The following is a 19612-nucleotide window of genomic DNA, read 5'->3' on the forward strand; positions in this document are numbered from 1 at the left end:
TTTGGTTAGGATTTTTCCGATGGCTAGGAATATGTTTCCCTTTGGTAGGACCCATAAGAATGCTTAGCGCACGGTTTTTACAAATAATTAGTGTATGATGCTAGATCTAAAGATATTAATATCATGTATTCAAAACCAATTAAAAAAACCCTTCGAATTGAACATCAAAGAAGACCAAATCAAAAAATTCGTACCTCCCCTTACCAAACAAGGATATCTTCTTTGTTGAATACATTTGCTCAGTGATGTAGATTCCCTTGGATTCTTCAATACCTCTGTAGCATGTACCTTGCCAAATAATGTATTGTTAAAAGGTTCACTTATGCGTGTGATCAAATGATCTCTAGATGATTAAGGGAAGGTGATTGATTTGTAATGATTTGTTGATTTGCAAATGGAATCATTTAGTCGTTTAGTTTGAGACTATATTATTTTTGAATGATATTGGCGATGTAATAATTTCATGTACGCATATAAAATGAGTTTATAAAATGAAACTCATCCAAACATACATTATGGAACACACTAGAAAACCTTAGCGACACCATCATATATTTTTACAACTTAAAACTAACTTTTAGTTTGTGAGAATAAGAAAAAGGAATAAGGTGGTAAATGTGGTGGGTATATATTGATAAGCCATGTGTGTATAGAGGAGGATAGCAGAGGTTACAAATGTTGAAGAGTTAGGCAACAGAAAAACATAACACAAACGTTGTATGTTTTTCAATAGTGAAGGTCTTGTATACGGATCTGTGAGATTGATTGTTCAGCTCTTTGTAGGTTGTGGTCGCAGCTAGACATTGCTCTTTCAATCGCGTGAAATGCTTAGGTCGACAACTTTCCGTCTTGATGGGCATTGCCCTGTCTTAAATTGACAATCTTGAAGCCTACTTGTTTTGCTTAGTGTTTCGATGCTAAAAAATATTTTAGCAGTATTTGTGTTAAATTATGATGCATAAGAATAAATATAGGACCGTTCCATTAAATGATGCATTTTTCTGTCCTATGGCAAGGAAATAATAAAAAATATCTGACTGGGAGGCCTTGTTGCATTGAAATGAAGATTGTGTAATGCTGTACAATATGAGATGTGGAATGCTATAGTATCCAAGTATCGAGTGAGAATGAGAATAATAATGTGAGAAGCTAAAAAATGAATGTCCGTAGCAGCAGGGTGTAATGCCATTGCCGTCGTCGTTGTTCTTAGTGTAGGTCTAGGGAAGAAATCCCTTGTCCCTGAGGCTGGCCACCGTATCAGTCAAACAGTCCTTTATGGGCGTAAATGAGAGACCCAATTCCCTCAGCTTTTGATTGCTGAATTTGTATGCCACTTTCCTTGGATTTTCCTGGTCTGAACACCTGCAGAGAAGGGGAAGATTGTGAAAACATGTTCTAGAAATTCACAGTTAGTGGGCAATGGCAATGATAAGAATCCATACTTGGTAGGAAGTGGGTAATGTGGGAAGAGTTGTGCTAACAGATCCAGGAGCTGTCCTCTGTGCAGGCTTCTTTCTCCACACAGATATCGACCAGAGGCAGAGTGATTTTCGTAGAGCAATATATGCGCTCTCGCCACATCTCGCACATCCACGTAGACCTGACGTTTGCATATGTCTTGGCCGAGCCTAGAAGGATTCAAACGTCAAAGCAATTAATCTAATAGAATGAGCATGAGAGGGAAGTGGGAATTCAAGGGATAATTTTAATAATAGCTCACCAGTTAAATATTTCAAAACATGAGCAGTGCTGAAGTTCATAGTGGGCTGGAGCAGAGGACCCAAGACGATACTGGGATTAATCCTTATCAACTCCATACCCACCTCCTCCGCATACGTACACGCGGCTTTCTCTGCTACCGTCTTTGCATAGCAATACCAATTCTGAAAAACAAGAAAAAGAAATTTAACAATCAATGTTGGATGGATGGATGGACATCCAGTTTACAAATCTTTCCAAATTAAATCATGTTTACCTTGGTTTCAATGCAGTAATCAAGGTTGCTCCAGCAGTCTTCATCGACTATGGCTTGCGGATTCCTGCTGGGGTCGAGGTAAATGGCGCCGATGCTAGACGTTAGGATTACACGCTTCACTCCCAATTCGTTGCAGGCCTTCAACACATTTAGAGTGCCCTTCACAGCCGCCTGCAGCACTTGTGCCTGTAGAAGTGGCCATTAAAACATTAAGTGTGCCGCAGACCAGTAAAACTCCTCAGCTAAACAAGCAAGGGAAAGGGACAGGGACATACCGGATCTTCAATGATAGGGCAGGCCGTGTGAAAGACTCCTTTGCACCCTCTGATAGCTGGTATCAAACTGTCAGGGTCTAGAATATCAGCCTTCACAAGCTCAAGCCTCTCTTCCGCCCCTTCCAACTCTTTCAGATGCTTATACTTTTTATCATCTGCATGTAATTAATCCTCATCGATACAGATACAGAATATAATAAATACAGGGGATGAGTTCCCCTCCCCTGCCTAAACCCTAAAAATTCAAATTCTCAGATATAAAAAACAAATACTGACCTGTATCGCGGACTGTTCCTTTTACAGTGTAGCCTCTGCTCAAGAGCATCTTGACAAGCCAGGAGGCAATGAACCCTCCTGCTCCTGTGACACACACACTTTCCATCTTGATCTTCTCACCCTCAATTCCAGATTCCAATTTCCAATTTCCAAATTCCAATTTCCAATTTCCAATATGCAATTTCCTATTTCCAATTTGCAATTTCCTTCCCACATTCTTGTGCCTATTTATAAGGAGACTTGGATCATGTTTTCGCAGACTGACTGCAATGCCAGTGGTTTGGGAAGATTCACAAACTGCCAGTGGTTTAGGAAGATTTGTGGACTTGGACGGGGACCCAGGAAAGAGTGTCTGGAAGTTTGTTTATACGCCTCACCGTCTCACTTAAACAACGGGCCGCCCAACTCAAACCCACGCCCTCATTTTTATAATGCCACTGCCTAGCGCTTTCTAATTTGGTGCACAACTCAACGCGTGAAGCTATTTCGGACAGTCAACTCACTTGGGTTCGGAATGTTCATGCCAACTCTCCCTTTCCTACTTTCTACGCAATACCAACTACAAATTAATTTCAAAATACCGAACATGGTGTGCATTCCCGAATTTTATCTATTTGAAACGCGTTGAAGTGTGCAAGCAAGCCTTGTGGAATTCGACTTCCAATTTACCATTTGCATTTGCCTAGAAATCGTGTGGGCCTCAAGAGTTGTGATTTAAGGTTGTGCTCTTTGAATTCTTTTGACATACCTCATATTTTTCCGTTCCTTGCTTAATCTTTACTAACAAATTGTGGAACAATGAAAGACGATTGCACAATAAGAAAACATTAGTTGCAGACCAAATTTATCTACATATGGTAACTAAAGACTACTGTCAGAGATTTTAAGTCTTTGGTCAAGTTGCACAGGAGTCCTACCAAAGTATAAAATTGACATATAGTTTAGACATAAGTGAACGATTGCAATATAAGAGATTATTATACCCCAAATAAACACTATTTCATAACAACTGAAATCTTTAGTTGTTGCCTAATAGTGTGTCTTTTATAATGCCCACATAGACACTATTCATATAGTAAAATGATCATCGATAAATATTTAGATATTAGAAAGCGCCTAATTGATGACTCTCAACATGAATAAGCGCTGCACATGACCACCGTTGACTATGTCGGGGGCATTTAAAATTATATCCTTTCATATACCCTGTAATATGGTCTCCCCCATCCTTCTAACATATAAAAAATATGTTAAGTTAGGCTTTCTTCTATATTTAAAGGTTTTGCCCATACGTACACGTCAATGGTCTTGCTAAATTTATCTTGTATATTCCATGTTTCCTTGATATTTGGGTTGCCCAATTTTGGGAGTTGGGGAAGATTTTAACCTGTAGATATTTTTTGAATATAGGGTTTATCTACTATTTTTTACATTTTTTACCTCAACCAAATTTTAACTTTTTATCCCCTTTAATATGCACACGCCACCAAGTTATTTCTCAAAATTCATGTTGATCTTCTGGGGAGGTGCAAGTTCCCTTTGTTAGCTTAGCTTAATGAAATTGAAAATCTCACGTGTCTGTATCATCACTCATATCCTCAATTGTTTGTAGTGTCAACTCACTCATAAAATCATAAACATCACTGCCGCTTGTGGTTTCAAAATACGAGGTGGTTACATTTAGGAAGAAATCAGGTTTTTTATAGTTACAGAGGTCAACTCCCTAATCCATGTGATAATCACGAGACATGTCAATATTTTGATTTTAATTTCTCAGGCTCCAATTAATCTAAATGAGAAGAGGGAAACTATTGGAGAGATATTGAATGGTGGTTACATCGAGTTGTTTCTAAGAACCAACTTAAATTCTGGGTGAACAAATATTTAAAGTCTCTTTGCAAGAAATTACTGACCAAAGTGAATCTAAGAAATTTTAATGATGTAGTTTGGAATGATTAGTACTATAGTGTCACAAATTATATCGCTTCACAGTTTTGCACTTAGTTTGGACCCACTTTGGTAGTTGTTCCTAGCTTGTACCTAATTCATGCTCGCTAGTGCTTAGTTGGGGGACCACGAAAGTGGATCTAACAAATGATAATTGTATACACTTAAAAATTAGCTTGAGAAAAATTAATTAAATACAAGTTATTTAATTAATGTCTAATGTCTAATTCCTCTATCTTTAATTTATTTATATGATTCACGGCATTTATTATTCCCATCCTAAATCATTTCCACATCATCTAACCAACTTGTCCTATCACGACACATCAACATGTGTCTCAAAAATTAAATATTCTTGAATATTAAATTAATCAATTATCTTCAACCAATTCGACAAACTAAAAGGGACACATGGCATTTGCAACAAATTGAGAAATTAAATATTCTTAAATTTTTAGCTAATCAAATATCTTCAACAAATTTGCAACCAGTTAAGGACACTTGGCATTCTTCTTTCTTCTCCATCCTCCACAATTCACTTGTTTCCCCCTAGGGAAAAAAGATCCACTTTTCTCTCTAACTTCTCCATCTCTTGCCCTTCATTTCCTCAAATCGAATCTCCATCGTCTATCTTTGCCACCTAGGACACGAGCCTTGGAAAATATACAAATAAGTCCTCATTGGCACAAATCAAGAGCTAGCTAGAGTGTAGAAGCATTTTAGGAAGAATAGATCATTTTCTACAATTAAGCATGTTAGCAACCTTTTAGCATTCTCATTCTCATAGCATTATCATTAGCATACATGAATATAGAAACATTTTTACATCATCTAGATCTTAAATTACATATCATCTAGCTCATCATCATATAGTGTAGGAAGGATTTGCTTGCATTTGACTATAATCTCATTCTCTAGGTTGTCATTCTGAAAGCCAGGTGCAAAAAATAAGAGAGAAAAAATGACTTGAAGAATCCTTAGGGATAGAGGACAATGGGACACTCATGAGAAGGCCGAATTTGAGTTTCATTTTCTTAATTTGCTTCCAATATTTAGTCTCATTGATGTGTTTTAGGATTTAATTTGATCGACACATAATTCTGCACACACTAGTTATATGGTTATGAATTATTAATATTGTAGTGAACATGTAAATTCTATCCCTTTATGATTTCACACTTAGTTTTGACCCACTTTGGCAGTTGTTCCTAGCTTGTACCTAATTTATGCACTTGTGATTGCGCTCAGTTTGGACCCTCTTTGGAGGTTGTGCCTAGCTTGTACCTAATTATGCTTGATTGCGCTCATTTTCAGGATCATTTTTGTAAAATTGGCACAATACCCTATTCATGACCCTTTTCATAGCTCAAACTGTTAGGAGTAGGGTGCTGGGTGACCCTATGCAAGCAATTTGGCCCCAAATTTTTAAAGATGAATGCCGACTTTGCAAATAGAGTTAATTTTCCCTCGATGTCGGCCTTCTGTAAAAGTTAAATTACAAAAGGTGTAAGTCAAGCACATAAATTATAAAATTTCCTATCTCATTTCAAATACTAGCTAAGGTCATCTATCAGTTATTGCATCTGGTGAGCACGTGTCTAGTTCAATTGAGCACATATGTGCAATCGAGGAGAAAAGCATTCAAGAAAACTCATGATCAATCACACTATGTTTATCTGTGATGAAATCATGCATTAACATGTTGTAAGCAACATCAAGCCTTGTGTGAGACTTCATGCCAAGGGTTTCATACTTTAGATAACATTTGTCATTTCAAAATGTTTTGTTATTGTTTAGCCTTAATCTTTGTGAGGATACACACTCTTCTAGACATGTCACAATGAGCTCTTGTGGAGGTGGGAATGCCAACATCAGGTTTGAATTTGGTAAGCCCTCATATAGCACAACACTTCCTACTCATTCTTCATTTACATGTGTAGGTTTAGAGTCGAAAATGAGAGTATGACAAGAGTGTATCTAGAAAAATTTCATAGGTTGAAACAAATCTTGAGTAGGTAAAAGCATTCAGAACAGGGCGCTGAACAACCTTTTTTGACTATTTGTGGCCAATGTTTTGGGAGGAAAACCTGCATAACATCGTGACTTCAATTCTGTTCCTTTTATTTAGTCACATGCACCTAAGACTAGAGTGCCCAACACACCAGTTAGGCACTTTCAACTCTAGTTTTCTTTCTGTGTCCTGTTTTCAAATGTGGCTTATTGTGCTTACTTTTTATTTTTTGTTTACTAGATTATTATTTAAAGTTATCATCTTTCTATCATGAACCGTAGATCACTTATCAATATCAACTCAAATCGTAAAAAAAGAACATAGATCCCAAGTGATGAACTCTCCTATAAGGACTATAGCTGAAACTATTTCTGTTCCCAATTTGATAGTGTTGGACAATTGAGACCTTAGTTTGCACCCTTAGGCTAGGACCTTATTTCCCAACATTTCAACTACTTATAGATGTTAGAGTATTCGGGTATTCACTTGATTAATTAAACAATATTTGTTTAATTATTTAAGTTCCCTTTATCTCTTTTACACTTAAGCTAACTTTAGGTGCGTATAATTAATTATTATGTGCAAACCTAGGTCTTCCCTTTTAGGGTTTCTTGACCTATTAAAGGTTGGGTTCTTTCTTTTCATTGTATGAAGAAGGATTATTATTGAGCTCTCATCTTTTGGAGCATATTTTTCCTGTGTATTCTTTCCTTCTGTGATTTGCTTCATTGCTTCTCCTTTTAACAGGTTTTTCAGCTTGCAAAGATTATTTGGGCTCCTGTGGTGTATTATTTTCTCAACTCCTATATGGTATGAGAGCTTCAGATCTGCAGCTACCTGTTCTTGTTTTGAGATTTTTGGCTTTGGAAGCAGATCTGGGGTTTCAGGAATTTTTTATGTACCTAGGGTTTGAGCTTTTTTTTTTTTGAGCACTTTGGGCCTAAACGGACCTCACCATCGTGCTCAGAAGTCTCGAAAAACCCCTATGGTCATATAAAATTTGACCTATTTTGGTTCCTGAGCCTCTGGGAGAATTTTTTTGTCAGATACAGGACGTACAACCCTGGCACGCAAATCGAGAAAAAATTAAAAAAAGTTATTTTTTGCCTTTTTTACGGCATGGAGGCCGAAATTTGCTTTTAAAAAAAATTCTTTCAAAAAAATCGAAAAAAAAGAATTTTTTTTTTTTGGGGTTGAGTTTTTGGGGGTACCGGACTGACAGGCCTGTTGGACCTGACAGTCCGGCCTCTGCGGCCCCCGCCGATAGCCCCTCCGGCCCCCTCCGACCCTCGGCTATTTTCTCTGGCCCCCGCCGGCCATGCAGCCCCGCCTCCCCAGCCGCCCGTGCTCCTCTCGGCTCTGTTGTCGTTGTGGCTCCCGCCAGCCACCGCATGCCACGCAGCCTGGCCCCGTTGCTCCGCTTGGCCTGCCACCCACGCCTGGCCCCACAGCTCCGCGTGACACCGCTGCGCCGCCGAGCCTGGCCCCGCTGCTCCGCCTGGCCGCTGCCGCTCCCCTCCCCGGCCCCTTGTCCGCTCGGCCCCCTGGCGCCGCCTGCAGCCTCCTTGCGTCGCTCGTCCACTGGGGCTCAGCCTCCAGCCACTGGACCACCCACTGGCCACCACACCCCCTTTTTTGGCTTTTTAAGGGGGTTTTGGTTTTTGTGCCCTATCTTGGACATACAGAGTTGTTTTTTCGAAAACGAATAGGCGTCGGAAAGCTGGTTCCGAGGCCAACCTCATGGTATTGGTAATTTTTCCCAATTTTTCTGTTTGACTGTGTTTTTTTGCAGTCAAAGTGAGATCTCTTTTTTGCACTCCGGGAGATGTAGAACGAGCATCCGACCTCCGTTTTTCGACAACTTTATATTTTCAGAAAGCTTGTGCTGTGTACATTCCAAAAAATATGAGTTTTATTTCCAGATTCTGTTCCATGCATATTTTATTCAGTTTTTTTCTTTTCAGCACTCTGGTGGATATCGTGGTTGTTTCAGGTCCTGGGATCTCTTTTCTGAGTAGGGTGTCTCTGTTTTGATTCTCGTTTCTATTTCCAGTCTTCTTATCATTGCAGCTTGTATTTATGCAAACACACTGAGATAAAGTGCCATCATGCATTGTTTACTTGAAATCTTGCATATCTTGTGTCTTGTTGTACATGCACTATTGATCAAGTGCCATGAGGGGGTTGATGTTTGCCTGTTGTTTGCCATCTTCCTTTGTCACGTGAGTGTTCCTTCCACAACATTCGCCTCATGATGATGTGTCTCAGCACCTTTGATGTTCTTGGCTCTTCGTCATGCAGTTGTTTTTGGCTGTCCTTTTCAATGTTCCTGTCCCTCTCCCACTTTTGCATTATGGGGAGGTTTATCCTGTTGCTTCTACTGCTTCCATGGTTCGATTGATCAACTCTTCAGGCTTTGGTTTCTCATGCCATCTATATCTTCGAGTTCAGTTGTTTTCCTTTGTTTGCCATCTGATTCAAGTAGTGTCATTTGATGGCACTCATGTAGATTACAGTCTTCTCTACCTGGTCATGTTCTAGTTCAGTGGATGTTCTTTAGATCAGCAGTTATGCTTCGACAGAGTTTGCAGGTTCTTCATGCTTCAGTGATATTCTTTTTCTATCTCTTTTTGGAGTAGAGTTTTGTTCCCACGTGGTTTTCTCTATTTCTCCAGTTCATAGAGATTTCATTGTATTTGGGTACCTGATCAGGCCTTGTTGTCGGGACCCATCTTTATTGCTTTCAGTAGCTGTTCTAGGTTTTAGCTTCTCCCTAAGTTTATCTTAAGGTGGGGTGTTAGAGAATTCAGGTATTTAGTTGATTAATTAAACAATATTTGTTTAATTATTTAAGTTCCCTTTATCTCTTTTACACTTAAGCTGACTTTAGGTGCATATAATTAATTATTATGTGCAAACCTAGGTTTTCCCTTTTAGGGTTTCTTGACCTATTAAAGGTTGAGTTCTTTCTTTTGATTGTATGAAGAAGGATTATTATTGAGCTCTCATCTTTTGGAGCATATTTTTCCTGTGTATTCTTTCCTTCTGTGATTTGCTTCATTGCTTCTCCTTGTAACAGGTTTTTCAGCGTGCAGAGATTATTTGGTCTCCTGTGGTGTTGTATTTTCTCAACTCCTATAATAGATGTACAATGATCATTTGCATGTGTGAATTTTATTTGAAATATTAAAAAATATAAACATAGTATCTAAGGAGGATAATGTAACAACCTGGAGGACGATTCGACAAATTTACTATATTAATGCATACAAATATAAAGAGCGTATGGCTTTGTAAGTTCATCATGGGAATCCACACTACAAAGAGGAAGTGACCATAGCATCATAAGGTAAATAAACAAATTAAAACAACATACATGTGGTTAAAATGGTTTGTTCTCGACAACGAATATTGGGAACCAGTGGTGATTTTTTCTATCCTGAAAAATTCCTCAAATTTAGTTACATGTGGGAAAGAAGCGCATGTAGGTTTTTGGCATAGAGAGTGACGCAAAAAAAAAATTTGAAAAATCTAATTTATGTTGACAAATTGCACATGTTAAGCACCGATTGTGTAATTATAGGTAGAAATTTGACAAAGAAAGAGAGTGATACATTTTAATGCTTTACATTGTTACATTTCATAAATCACAACAATCTGTAAGTTGGGATGGTTAATATTGGAAAAGGGCTCTGATAGTAAGGAGGTAGAGAGTTCACATCATTTAGTTAGTTTTTGCGAAGTGAATTATACAAAAATAGAAGAACTAGAATATTTAGAATACTATAACTTTTTAGAGGAAAGTTGAATAAGGTCGGAACCTTCTGACTGTTAGAGAGTAAGAAATGTAGAATCTAATGGATATGAATTCGATCTCTATGGTGTTTTTTTTGTTTCTTTGAGCACCAAATCAGTTTTGATTATTAATGTAATTACTTAAACCTAAGCAAATGCTCTACCTTTAATAGATACAATAGATGCTCGATTTTCAAGTGATCTATTTTCTACTCACCAACGTACATGAATTCCAATTCTTCTCACAATAGTAAAGGTCATTGTAAAGTTTACCATATCTAATATAAGATATAATTTATTATGTGTGTCACATTCTAAGAACAATAGTATTTAATAAATTTTTTTGGTAGATCATACTAATTTCAAGATATGCCTTGTTGGGCCCCATAATCACTATTTAACTTCCTAGAACTGAATCTCACTCAAAGGGCTAGGGATTTCATAACCTTCAAGTGAAATTTGAATTTATAAAATTATTAAAAAATAAAAAATCATCGAAAATGAGTTTTTTTTTGTATGCAATAGATTTTGAAGTTATTTAAAGGGGAAGAAACTTGGGGAAAACAAATAAGTTGCTATATTTTTTGTGACATCCTAGTGACCTTGCTTCACTAATAAGCAATCAACAATTAAAATTATTAGATCATAAATTAAATCAAAACACGTATCTAACTAATTTAATTTTTTTATATATACATACACTTTATCAAGAGTTCGATATTCCTTTACTGTATATAATCTTAAAATTTAAAAAGTACACATCAATTTTAGGCAATCTAGGATGACAATTTATATTTGTGTTGGCTATTTTCTTTATAAAAGTGTCACACTATGTAAACATTCACTCTTCACAAAAAGGATTCATCAATAAATCTTCAACTACTTTCAAGAAAATGTATTTTCCAGGCACTAAATTTAAAAGGAATGTGTTTGACCTTTTCTGTTGTGAACATGTTTGAAATTTCTAGTATAGTTTGCATGTTTTGCACCCTCTTGCATACTTCACGCCCTGCCACAATAGAGCGCACATGGAGGTGAGAGATCCCGAAGAATGTTTTTAGGCCCTTATAGGCGCTTTTTCAATCCATATTTTATACTCATTTTATTCTAATACTGCTTTGAATTTTCCCATATCGATATGCCTATTAATACTTGCACATTGATTAGGGTTAAGAACAACTGGGAAATATCTAATTGTATTATGAATTCAATTAAGTTAATAAGGCAAGCAGGTATCATTTTTGTTAGTATTTTATTAAAAGCATCTCCCAAGGTAAATTCTCTTTACTCTATGAGTGTTCCATTAGTTATATTAGTAATATACTTAAGGTTTTGTAACCAATGCTTCTCTTATGCATGATTTCTTGATATTTTTATCTTCAACAAAAAAACATCTTCATCATCACTCTATATGTTTACTTTGTTGGTGCTTGTACCAATGGAAACAATTATAGGGATTGAACGTTTTAGAAAATGACCTTGGCACCATTGGTTTCTTAAATAGAATTGTGTTCCCCAAAATGAATGATCCTATATTCAAATTATTTGCACCGTTTTATAGCCTATTTTGTAGGCTGTTGAATAGATCGAATATTGAAAGCATATTTGAATTGTGGAAAAAATCATTTGATCATTGATGGGTTAACCACAATCAATATAAACCATTCCTACTCTTTCGATAAACTTAATCAAAGTTTAATTGTGCTATATTTTCTGGTTCGGTGTAGATTAGATAGGGCTGTTGTAAAGTTGTATGCACAATTTCCCCCAAGAAAAGTTATTTTATATCCTTATCTTAAATGCTTAAAGAACTTTTGTTAAGCAGTTAAATTGTTTACATAAACTACTTGAAACTCTTCTATTTTTTTATATGTAAGCATATTGCATAAGGAGGGGAGGAAAACAATGCCTTTTGTTTCTTTGTATTTGGTCTCATGAGTTTTGTGAAAGGTTTTTTGATTGCAATGTTTGTTTAGATATTTAAGCATAATATAACAACATCTATGTGGGAGATATTTACTTGCATTCTTCTCCTTTGTGTATTGTTAGTTTATGACATATGTCTAGTCATGGTTTGGATGGAAAGATAATTTTGACCGCAATTATTGTAAAATGTATGAGCAATAAACATTGCTCCTTTGTGTTAAGAGCTATTACGCTTCAGTGAGATTAATAGTGTAATGATTATAATAAAAGTAAGAATAATAATGTTTCAATCTCTTTTACGCAGTTTTTATCGAGAGATTCATCATTTCAACAATTATGGACAGTAGAATCTTTCCATCCTAAGAATTAAAAGTATGTTATGTGTCTAATTTGGTCAATTGTAATTTCAGAGAGAAATATAGTTCTCTTTGGTTATGGGTCAAGGGGCTTATACTGTAGACACATAAATTTTTCATCAAATGTCCTCATACATTAATCATGATTTTTCTATGGATATTATTGTCTATTTAATTAAACTCATTAATTATTTCTTCTATTAATAACTTCATCGTCTTAAATAATTAAAATTATTTATGTCATAAATCCATCTTATTTATCCTTATCCCCTCATAATCCATCTTATTTATCTCTTTCATTCTTTCCTAATTGCATTCACACAATAGATGTGGGACAAACATTTATCTGTAACTGCCATCTTTAATCCCACATTTCTGCCACAATTCTCTTTCCCTATGAGGACACTTATAGAACCATTTGCCCCTCACATTTGAATCTCTCCCTTGCTTATTGGAATCTTGGTGTTGAAACGTTGTTTGATTTACTTGCATGCTTATCTTTTGTTTCTAAATCATTTTCTTCCATTCTTCATAGCCTTTGGTTCTTAGTGCTGAAAAATCTGAGAGCATTAATTATTCATTGCTAAATCTTGAACATAGGAAGGCAATAGAGAGAAAATGCTCGTGACCTTGGATATTAGTTTGTTTCTGTGTTGCATTCGTCTGATTTTGCAGGTACTCTTTTGAAGATGGTGTAATAAATCTGGATCTTAATCTAATAAGATCTCGACCATTTTTGTCCATTTATATTGGCATGCCTGGTGGGACAACCTTTTGTCGTGTTATTGATTTGGTTTTGTCTTGATGGCATATAAGTTTGCTGGAAAAAACTTGCATTTGTTTGCAGGTTAAAAATGCCTCGTTTCTAGGCAATGATGGTATTTGTTTGAAGTTTTTAACACTTCATTTGTTTGTAGGTTTTACATTTCTTCATTCTATCTGTTCACGTCTCTTATTTTAAATCTGTCAAACAGTTACGTTGCATTCTGTCAAACAATCCAGGTTCGTTGTAAAGAAACATATTCTACACACACTACAATCTTCTATTGACATCTCTGCGGGGCATCATTACATCAATTCGGCTATACCGCTCATTTCCATCAATTATTCAGTTACGCCTCTCAGTTGTGCATTTTCATCAAATGTGCATCTGAACATAACCATTTGTACAATATTCAATCATCCAATATCTTTTCTCATATTCTATAGAGAGATTAATCTTCTCACAAGTTGTTCAATGAATCTCTCGAGGGGGCATACCATATTTATTTTCATCCTTACTAGCTTATCTCTGGGGCATATATCCGTCAATCAGTTTCTTTGAAACGACACAATGGGCTGCATTGCGTCAAAGAGGGGCAAAATGCAGACACATAAAATTTTCATCAAATCTCCTCATACAGTAATCACGATTCTTCTATGGATATTATTATCTATTTAATTAAACTCGTTAATTATTTCTTCTATTAATAACTTCATTGTATTAAATAATGAAAATCCTTTATGTCATAGATCCATCTTATTTATCCTTATCATCTTATTTATCTCCTTCATTCTTTCCTAATTGTAATCACTCAATAAATGTGGGATAAACATTTATCTCTAACTACCATCTTTAATCCCACATTTCTCCCACGATTCTCTTTGCTTATGAGGACACTTATAAAACCATTGTCCCTCACATTTGAATCTCTCCCTTGCTCATTAGAATCTTGGTTTTGTAACGTTGTTTGATTTACTTGCATCCTTATCTTTTGTTTTTGAATTGTTTTCTCCCGTTCTTCATAGCCTATGTGCGTAGTGCTAAAAAATATGAGAGCATTGATTATTCATTGCGAAATATTGAAGATATGAAGGAATTAGAGTGAAAATGCTCGTGAACTTGCATATTAGTTTGTTTTAGTGTTGCATCCGTGTGATTTTGCAGGTACTCTATTAAAGATGGTGGAATAAGTTTGGATCTTAATTTAATAAGATCTCAACCATTTTACTCCATATACATATACAGATTGTGTAAAATTGCATCCGCGCACCATTTAGTTTTTGTTCTTCTAGCGTTTGAGGGATGTGAAATGACAAATAACTCTTTAGATCAGGACACATATGCAAGAGTAGTGATTGCATTTCTTGCACTAGAAACTAGAAATTGTGAACCCAATTTATATGGGATGTGATTTCAATATAGCTTAATTGGTAGCGAGACAAAGTTGTTCCTTATGAACTAACGTGTAAAGATTGTATATTGTATGCATTTGTCTATTTATTTACACCATATGAAATAACATACTTTATGTTCTAGGATTTGTGATGGGTATACCTATTGTAGGTTTGTATGTAGGTATTCGAGGATATATTGACATAAAACGACTAAGACCTGTGGTCGTTCATTGAGAGGACTATCTCTTTCTCTTATGTTCCATAAGTGTGATGGGATCTATTGCTATTACTTATGAGCATAAAAAAGGTTGTTGTAATAGTGTGAGAATTGTTTATGTCTTCGAATTGATGCTCATTGATAGAATTAGATTTATCACATTAAAAACATTAGTCTAATATTTTTTCCAGGCTATGATTTTTATGCAAGGCTATGTTCATCATAGATTGAAAATCTAGGAAAAAAAAAAGGAATTGGAGAGAGGATTTTCTTATCATTCATATTTTCTCTCCTTTAAGCAATATCAATGTGTATGAATTTATTAAATCACCGGGGAAAAAGTTCTCTCAAATTGATCCTTAAAGAAGATTGGAATTATGGTCAAGATAATGGTTGAAGACAACAAGGATAAACTGTTTGTATGCTCTTAGGAGCTATACGTAGATTTTGATTCATTTTAGTTCACCAATTCAAAATGCTCCTTTAATAAGTGTTTCATGAATTATCTAGGAAAACAATGGTTATTTATAAGTGAGAGGATGATGAAATGAATGAAATCGAATAATTTTAATATAAGGATAGATTAATGAATATAAGAAAAAAATAAAATGCTACACTACCATTTCTCTACTTTTTGCACTGCCAGTTGAAAAAAACACGTACGATTTTGGTGACAATCCGATTGAAAAATGCCTCGTCGGATTGGTTCCATTGAGTGTTGATTCCCTACCTACTTCTACATGCTCGGATTCCAGGCACAATTCAAGTTTGAGATTTATGAATGCTTCGTAGAATGCCGATGGGGTTTCTAGGGTAGCCTTCTGCTCTCCTTTCCCTTGTTGCTCCAACAGGGTTTTGTTTGGTGGTTCTGATCCAAAGGGTATGGTACACCTTCTTCGCTCACCTCTAAATAGGCTTGTGGATAGGGTTTTGCAGATGGGGCAAGGCGGTGATTCGAGTTTGGCTTCGCTTTGGTCCTCTATGGCATTGACCTTGAGGAAGAGGGTACGCTTGATCTACGCATGGTTGTTGCTTCTGTTACAACTAAGAGTAACAAAGAATATTTTCCTTTCTCGACATTTCCTCCTTGCCGAAGAAATAAGGGTGCTAGTGGACATTGCGAGAGCCTGGCTACTCCTATCAATGATGGTGCTGCACATGAGGTTGGCAAGAAGAGGGCGAACTCTGCCTTGGACGCACATGCTAGGTGTCCGATTGTAGCCTCTATCGGTATGGGAAAGGGTGTGCATCAGAATACCAATATCTCTACTCTCAAATCAACCACTTGTATTGCTATGGTGGAGTTTTCAAGGGAGTTGAAAGATGAAGCTTTTGAGTGTGAAGCTCTCTATTCTAGTAGGCGTTTGATTGGGCAGTTAAATCAATTAAGTTTTGGTCTGCTAGTATTGCACAAATGGATATCTACTATATGACGAACTCAGATGGAAACTTACAATTTAAAAATATATCCTTGCGGATGTGGTTTTTCCATTGCAGTGTTTGACTGTCGAGAGGACCGGGATGCTAGTCTCTGCAAACGCTAGGTTTGGGGGAAACATATACTCCAGCTTAAACCTTGCTACCCAGACTTTAATCCCTTCACTTAATTTTTGAGGGGAAAACCCATCTAGGCCAGGCTACCAACCCTTCCACTAAAGTTTTGGTTTGAAGCCCGCTCCAAAGCAAATGACAACACCTTGTGCAATTTTTTGGTAGTTGATTCATAAACTATAAAATTCACTCACACAACCTTTTCACAGATACTTGTTGATCTGGATGCCTCGAGAGATGTCCTTGCCAATATCGCCTTCAAGACATATGGGTGTTGCTGGTCACAATTACTAGATTATGAAGGTTTTTCCTTTCTATGGAGGCGATGTTTTGATATAGATCATATTGTCAATGATTGCTCTAGGCCCAAGTTTTCTGATTGCATGGGCTCCTAGTGGAATGACAGTCTCCCATGATATTATACGACGAGTGCCTCGTGGAACAGGCTAATCCTCAGTCCATGCCTCCTTTGGAGAATCCAGTGTCTTCCCCAAGGTTTCGAGACCTTAAGATTATGCATTCACATCTTGAGGGTGATAAAAAACCTCACAAAGGTGAAAGAGATACATTTGTAGTCTGGCTGACAAGCGTAATGAAACCTCGCCCATCACAACATCAATGCAACAATAAAGTATCGAGGGAAGGCTGGATATGAATTCACCGCTGTCCTCCCCGAGGGCACGTCGGAGGTTCAAATTATCATGGATCGAAATGAAAAAGGTCCTAATATTCCTGATCTACCTTCATCATCTATCCACTTAAAAGATGGTAGTAACGATGATTAGAAGGTAGTTAAAAAGAAAAATAAATCATCCATTGGGATAATGGAAACTAGAAACAACATGCATAGCTTCGCTCTCACATAAAAGTTGTGGCAAATTAGCAATATATTAGTTTTTAGCCTCTAGAATTTGTGATGCACCCTTGATATTGGGTGGGTTGCACTTTACTTTATGACCCTCCGTTCTGGAGCAGCCCAAATCAAATTTTGCAACACCAATATACTTTCACATAGCTATGGTCACACATCACCTATAAATTATATATAGAAGGATAACAATTACTATATAGAAGGATAAATTATATATATAGAAGGATACGACATTTTTCGTATCCTACAAACACCCTCTGTAAACTAATCTAAAAGCCTCCGTACTCGAGTCAGCCATGGCAGGCACCAATTTATCTCCGATGGATAATACGACAATTACGTTTGATTGGAATTACAAAGAGAGTGGTTTATGTTTTCATTGTCGTTGTGGTTGAGGAATTGTTGGGACAGGTGCAGATATTAAAGGAGACGATCGAAAAAAGAGTGGTTCTAAACTTAGAGAAATATGCACGATCTATTAAAATAGAAATATGCATGATTTCTTTTGTATGCAAATCTATTATAAGGAAATCACGCTTGCTAAAGCTCATTGAACTTCATATTTTCATTAGATTATACGAGGTATAAGCTTTGTGAGGATGAGGATTCGAAACCAAGAAAGGAAATTTAAACCAGATCCAAATTCTAGAGGCTACTCATAGAATTATCCAATTCCAAATTAGATGTGCTACAGAGTACTCATCCAAAGATTGTCAGATTTCTTCTCTGGCAAACTTGGCAGCAACAAGTTGAATATAGAGAATAGGGAGTGATAATGAATGACAAGTGAAGGATAATACAAGATGGTTAATGTGCTAGGGGATATGTCTTTTTACAATTAACTTAGGCACATAATTCAAATCCTCTCAAGTGGAAATCGAAACGTGACAAATAGTTGGACGAGGTTGGTATTGAGTCATGATCAAATATTTTAAACTTCATTTTCAGCAAAAAAATTGAATTGGATCAATTTGTAGGTGGAAATTTGAACCTAGAATGGGAGTGCATAAATTGAGGGACGACAAAGGTCCAAGGAGATGCGTTTACTTCCATTTTTGGTTGTCCAAGAGGAATATTGAGTAAAAGGATGTGCACTCGATTAGATAAAGTCATGCGCTAGGGCCAAGTACTTGGAATGCCCACGCAAAAGGGGTGTAAAATGAATGGTAGAAGTGTAGGAAATATAATTTTCGTGATTTCAAAAATGTGTAAATAAAATAGAAATATAAATTATGGTATTGAAACAGATAGTAAAATCTCCTTTGCATATAATCTTAGGAAAAATAAATGAAACAATAATAACCATATAATAATACAATTAAAATAATTTTGAAAGGGAATATGTGGAGTAAAGTATTAAATAAAACATTTGAAATTGAAAACAAATAAACAAAGCTACTTATTTGGAAACTTGATATAGATATGTTAGATAGTTCCTTAATATGTAGGAAAATCAAGAAAGAGAAGACACATGCCTTAGAATATGTAAACTAACATGTGATTGTGAGTTACTGTCACAACCGCAAGATCAAACACACACCTACGGGTATGACCTATAGAAATGTTTATACGATCTCTATGAATGGTTGATTCATTTCCTTCAACTTCTTGAAAATGCATTTATCTATTCTTGGATTAAAAATAAGGGTTGTTTGGTTAGGATTTTTCCGATGGCTAGGAATATGTTTCCCTTTGGTAGGACCCATAAGAATGCTTAGCGCACGGTTTTTACAAATAATTAGTGTATGATGCTAGATCTAAAGATATTAATATCATGTATTCAAAACCAATTAAAAAAACCCTTCGAATTGAACATCAAAGAAGACCAAATCAAAAAATTCGTACCTCCCCTTACCAAACAAGGATATCTTCTTTGTTGAATACATTTGCTCAGTGATGTAGATTCCCTTGGATTCTTCAATACCTCTGTAGCATGTACCTTGCCAAATAATGTATTGTTAAAAGGTTCACTTATGCGTGTGATCAAATGATCTCTAGATGATTAAGGGAAGGTGATTGATTTGTAATGATTTGTTGATTTGCAAATGGAATCATTTAGTCGTTTAGTTTGAGACTATATTATTTTTGAATGATATTGGCGATGTAATAATTTCATGTACGCATATAAAATGAGTTTATAAAATGAAACTCATCCAAACATACATTATGGAACACACTAGAAAACCTTAGCGACACCATCATATATTTTTACAACTTAAAACTAACTTTTAGTTTGTGAGAATAAGAAAAAGGAA

The 19612-nt window shown here is 36.1% G+C and overlaps 1 pseudogene; it reads right to left on the minus strand.

Moving 5' to 3' along the window:
* Positions 1-604: 604 nt before the first annotated feature.
* LOC131059734 (cinnamoyl-CoA reductase 1-like) lies at positions 605-2911 on the minus strand (annotated as a pseudogene).
* Positions 2912-19612: the final 16701 nt, after the last annotated feature.

The sequence above is a fragment of the Cryptomeria japonica genome, chromosome 3 (assembly GCF_030272615.1).
Source record: "Cryptomeria japonica chromosome 3, Sugi_1.0, whole genome shotgun sequence".
NCBI classification, from domain to species: Eukaryota; Viridiplantae; Streptophyta; class Pinopsida; order Cupressales; family Cupressaceae; genus Cryptomeria; species Cryptomeria japonica.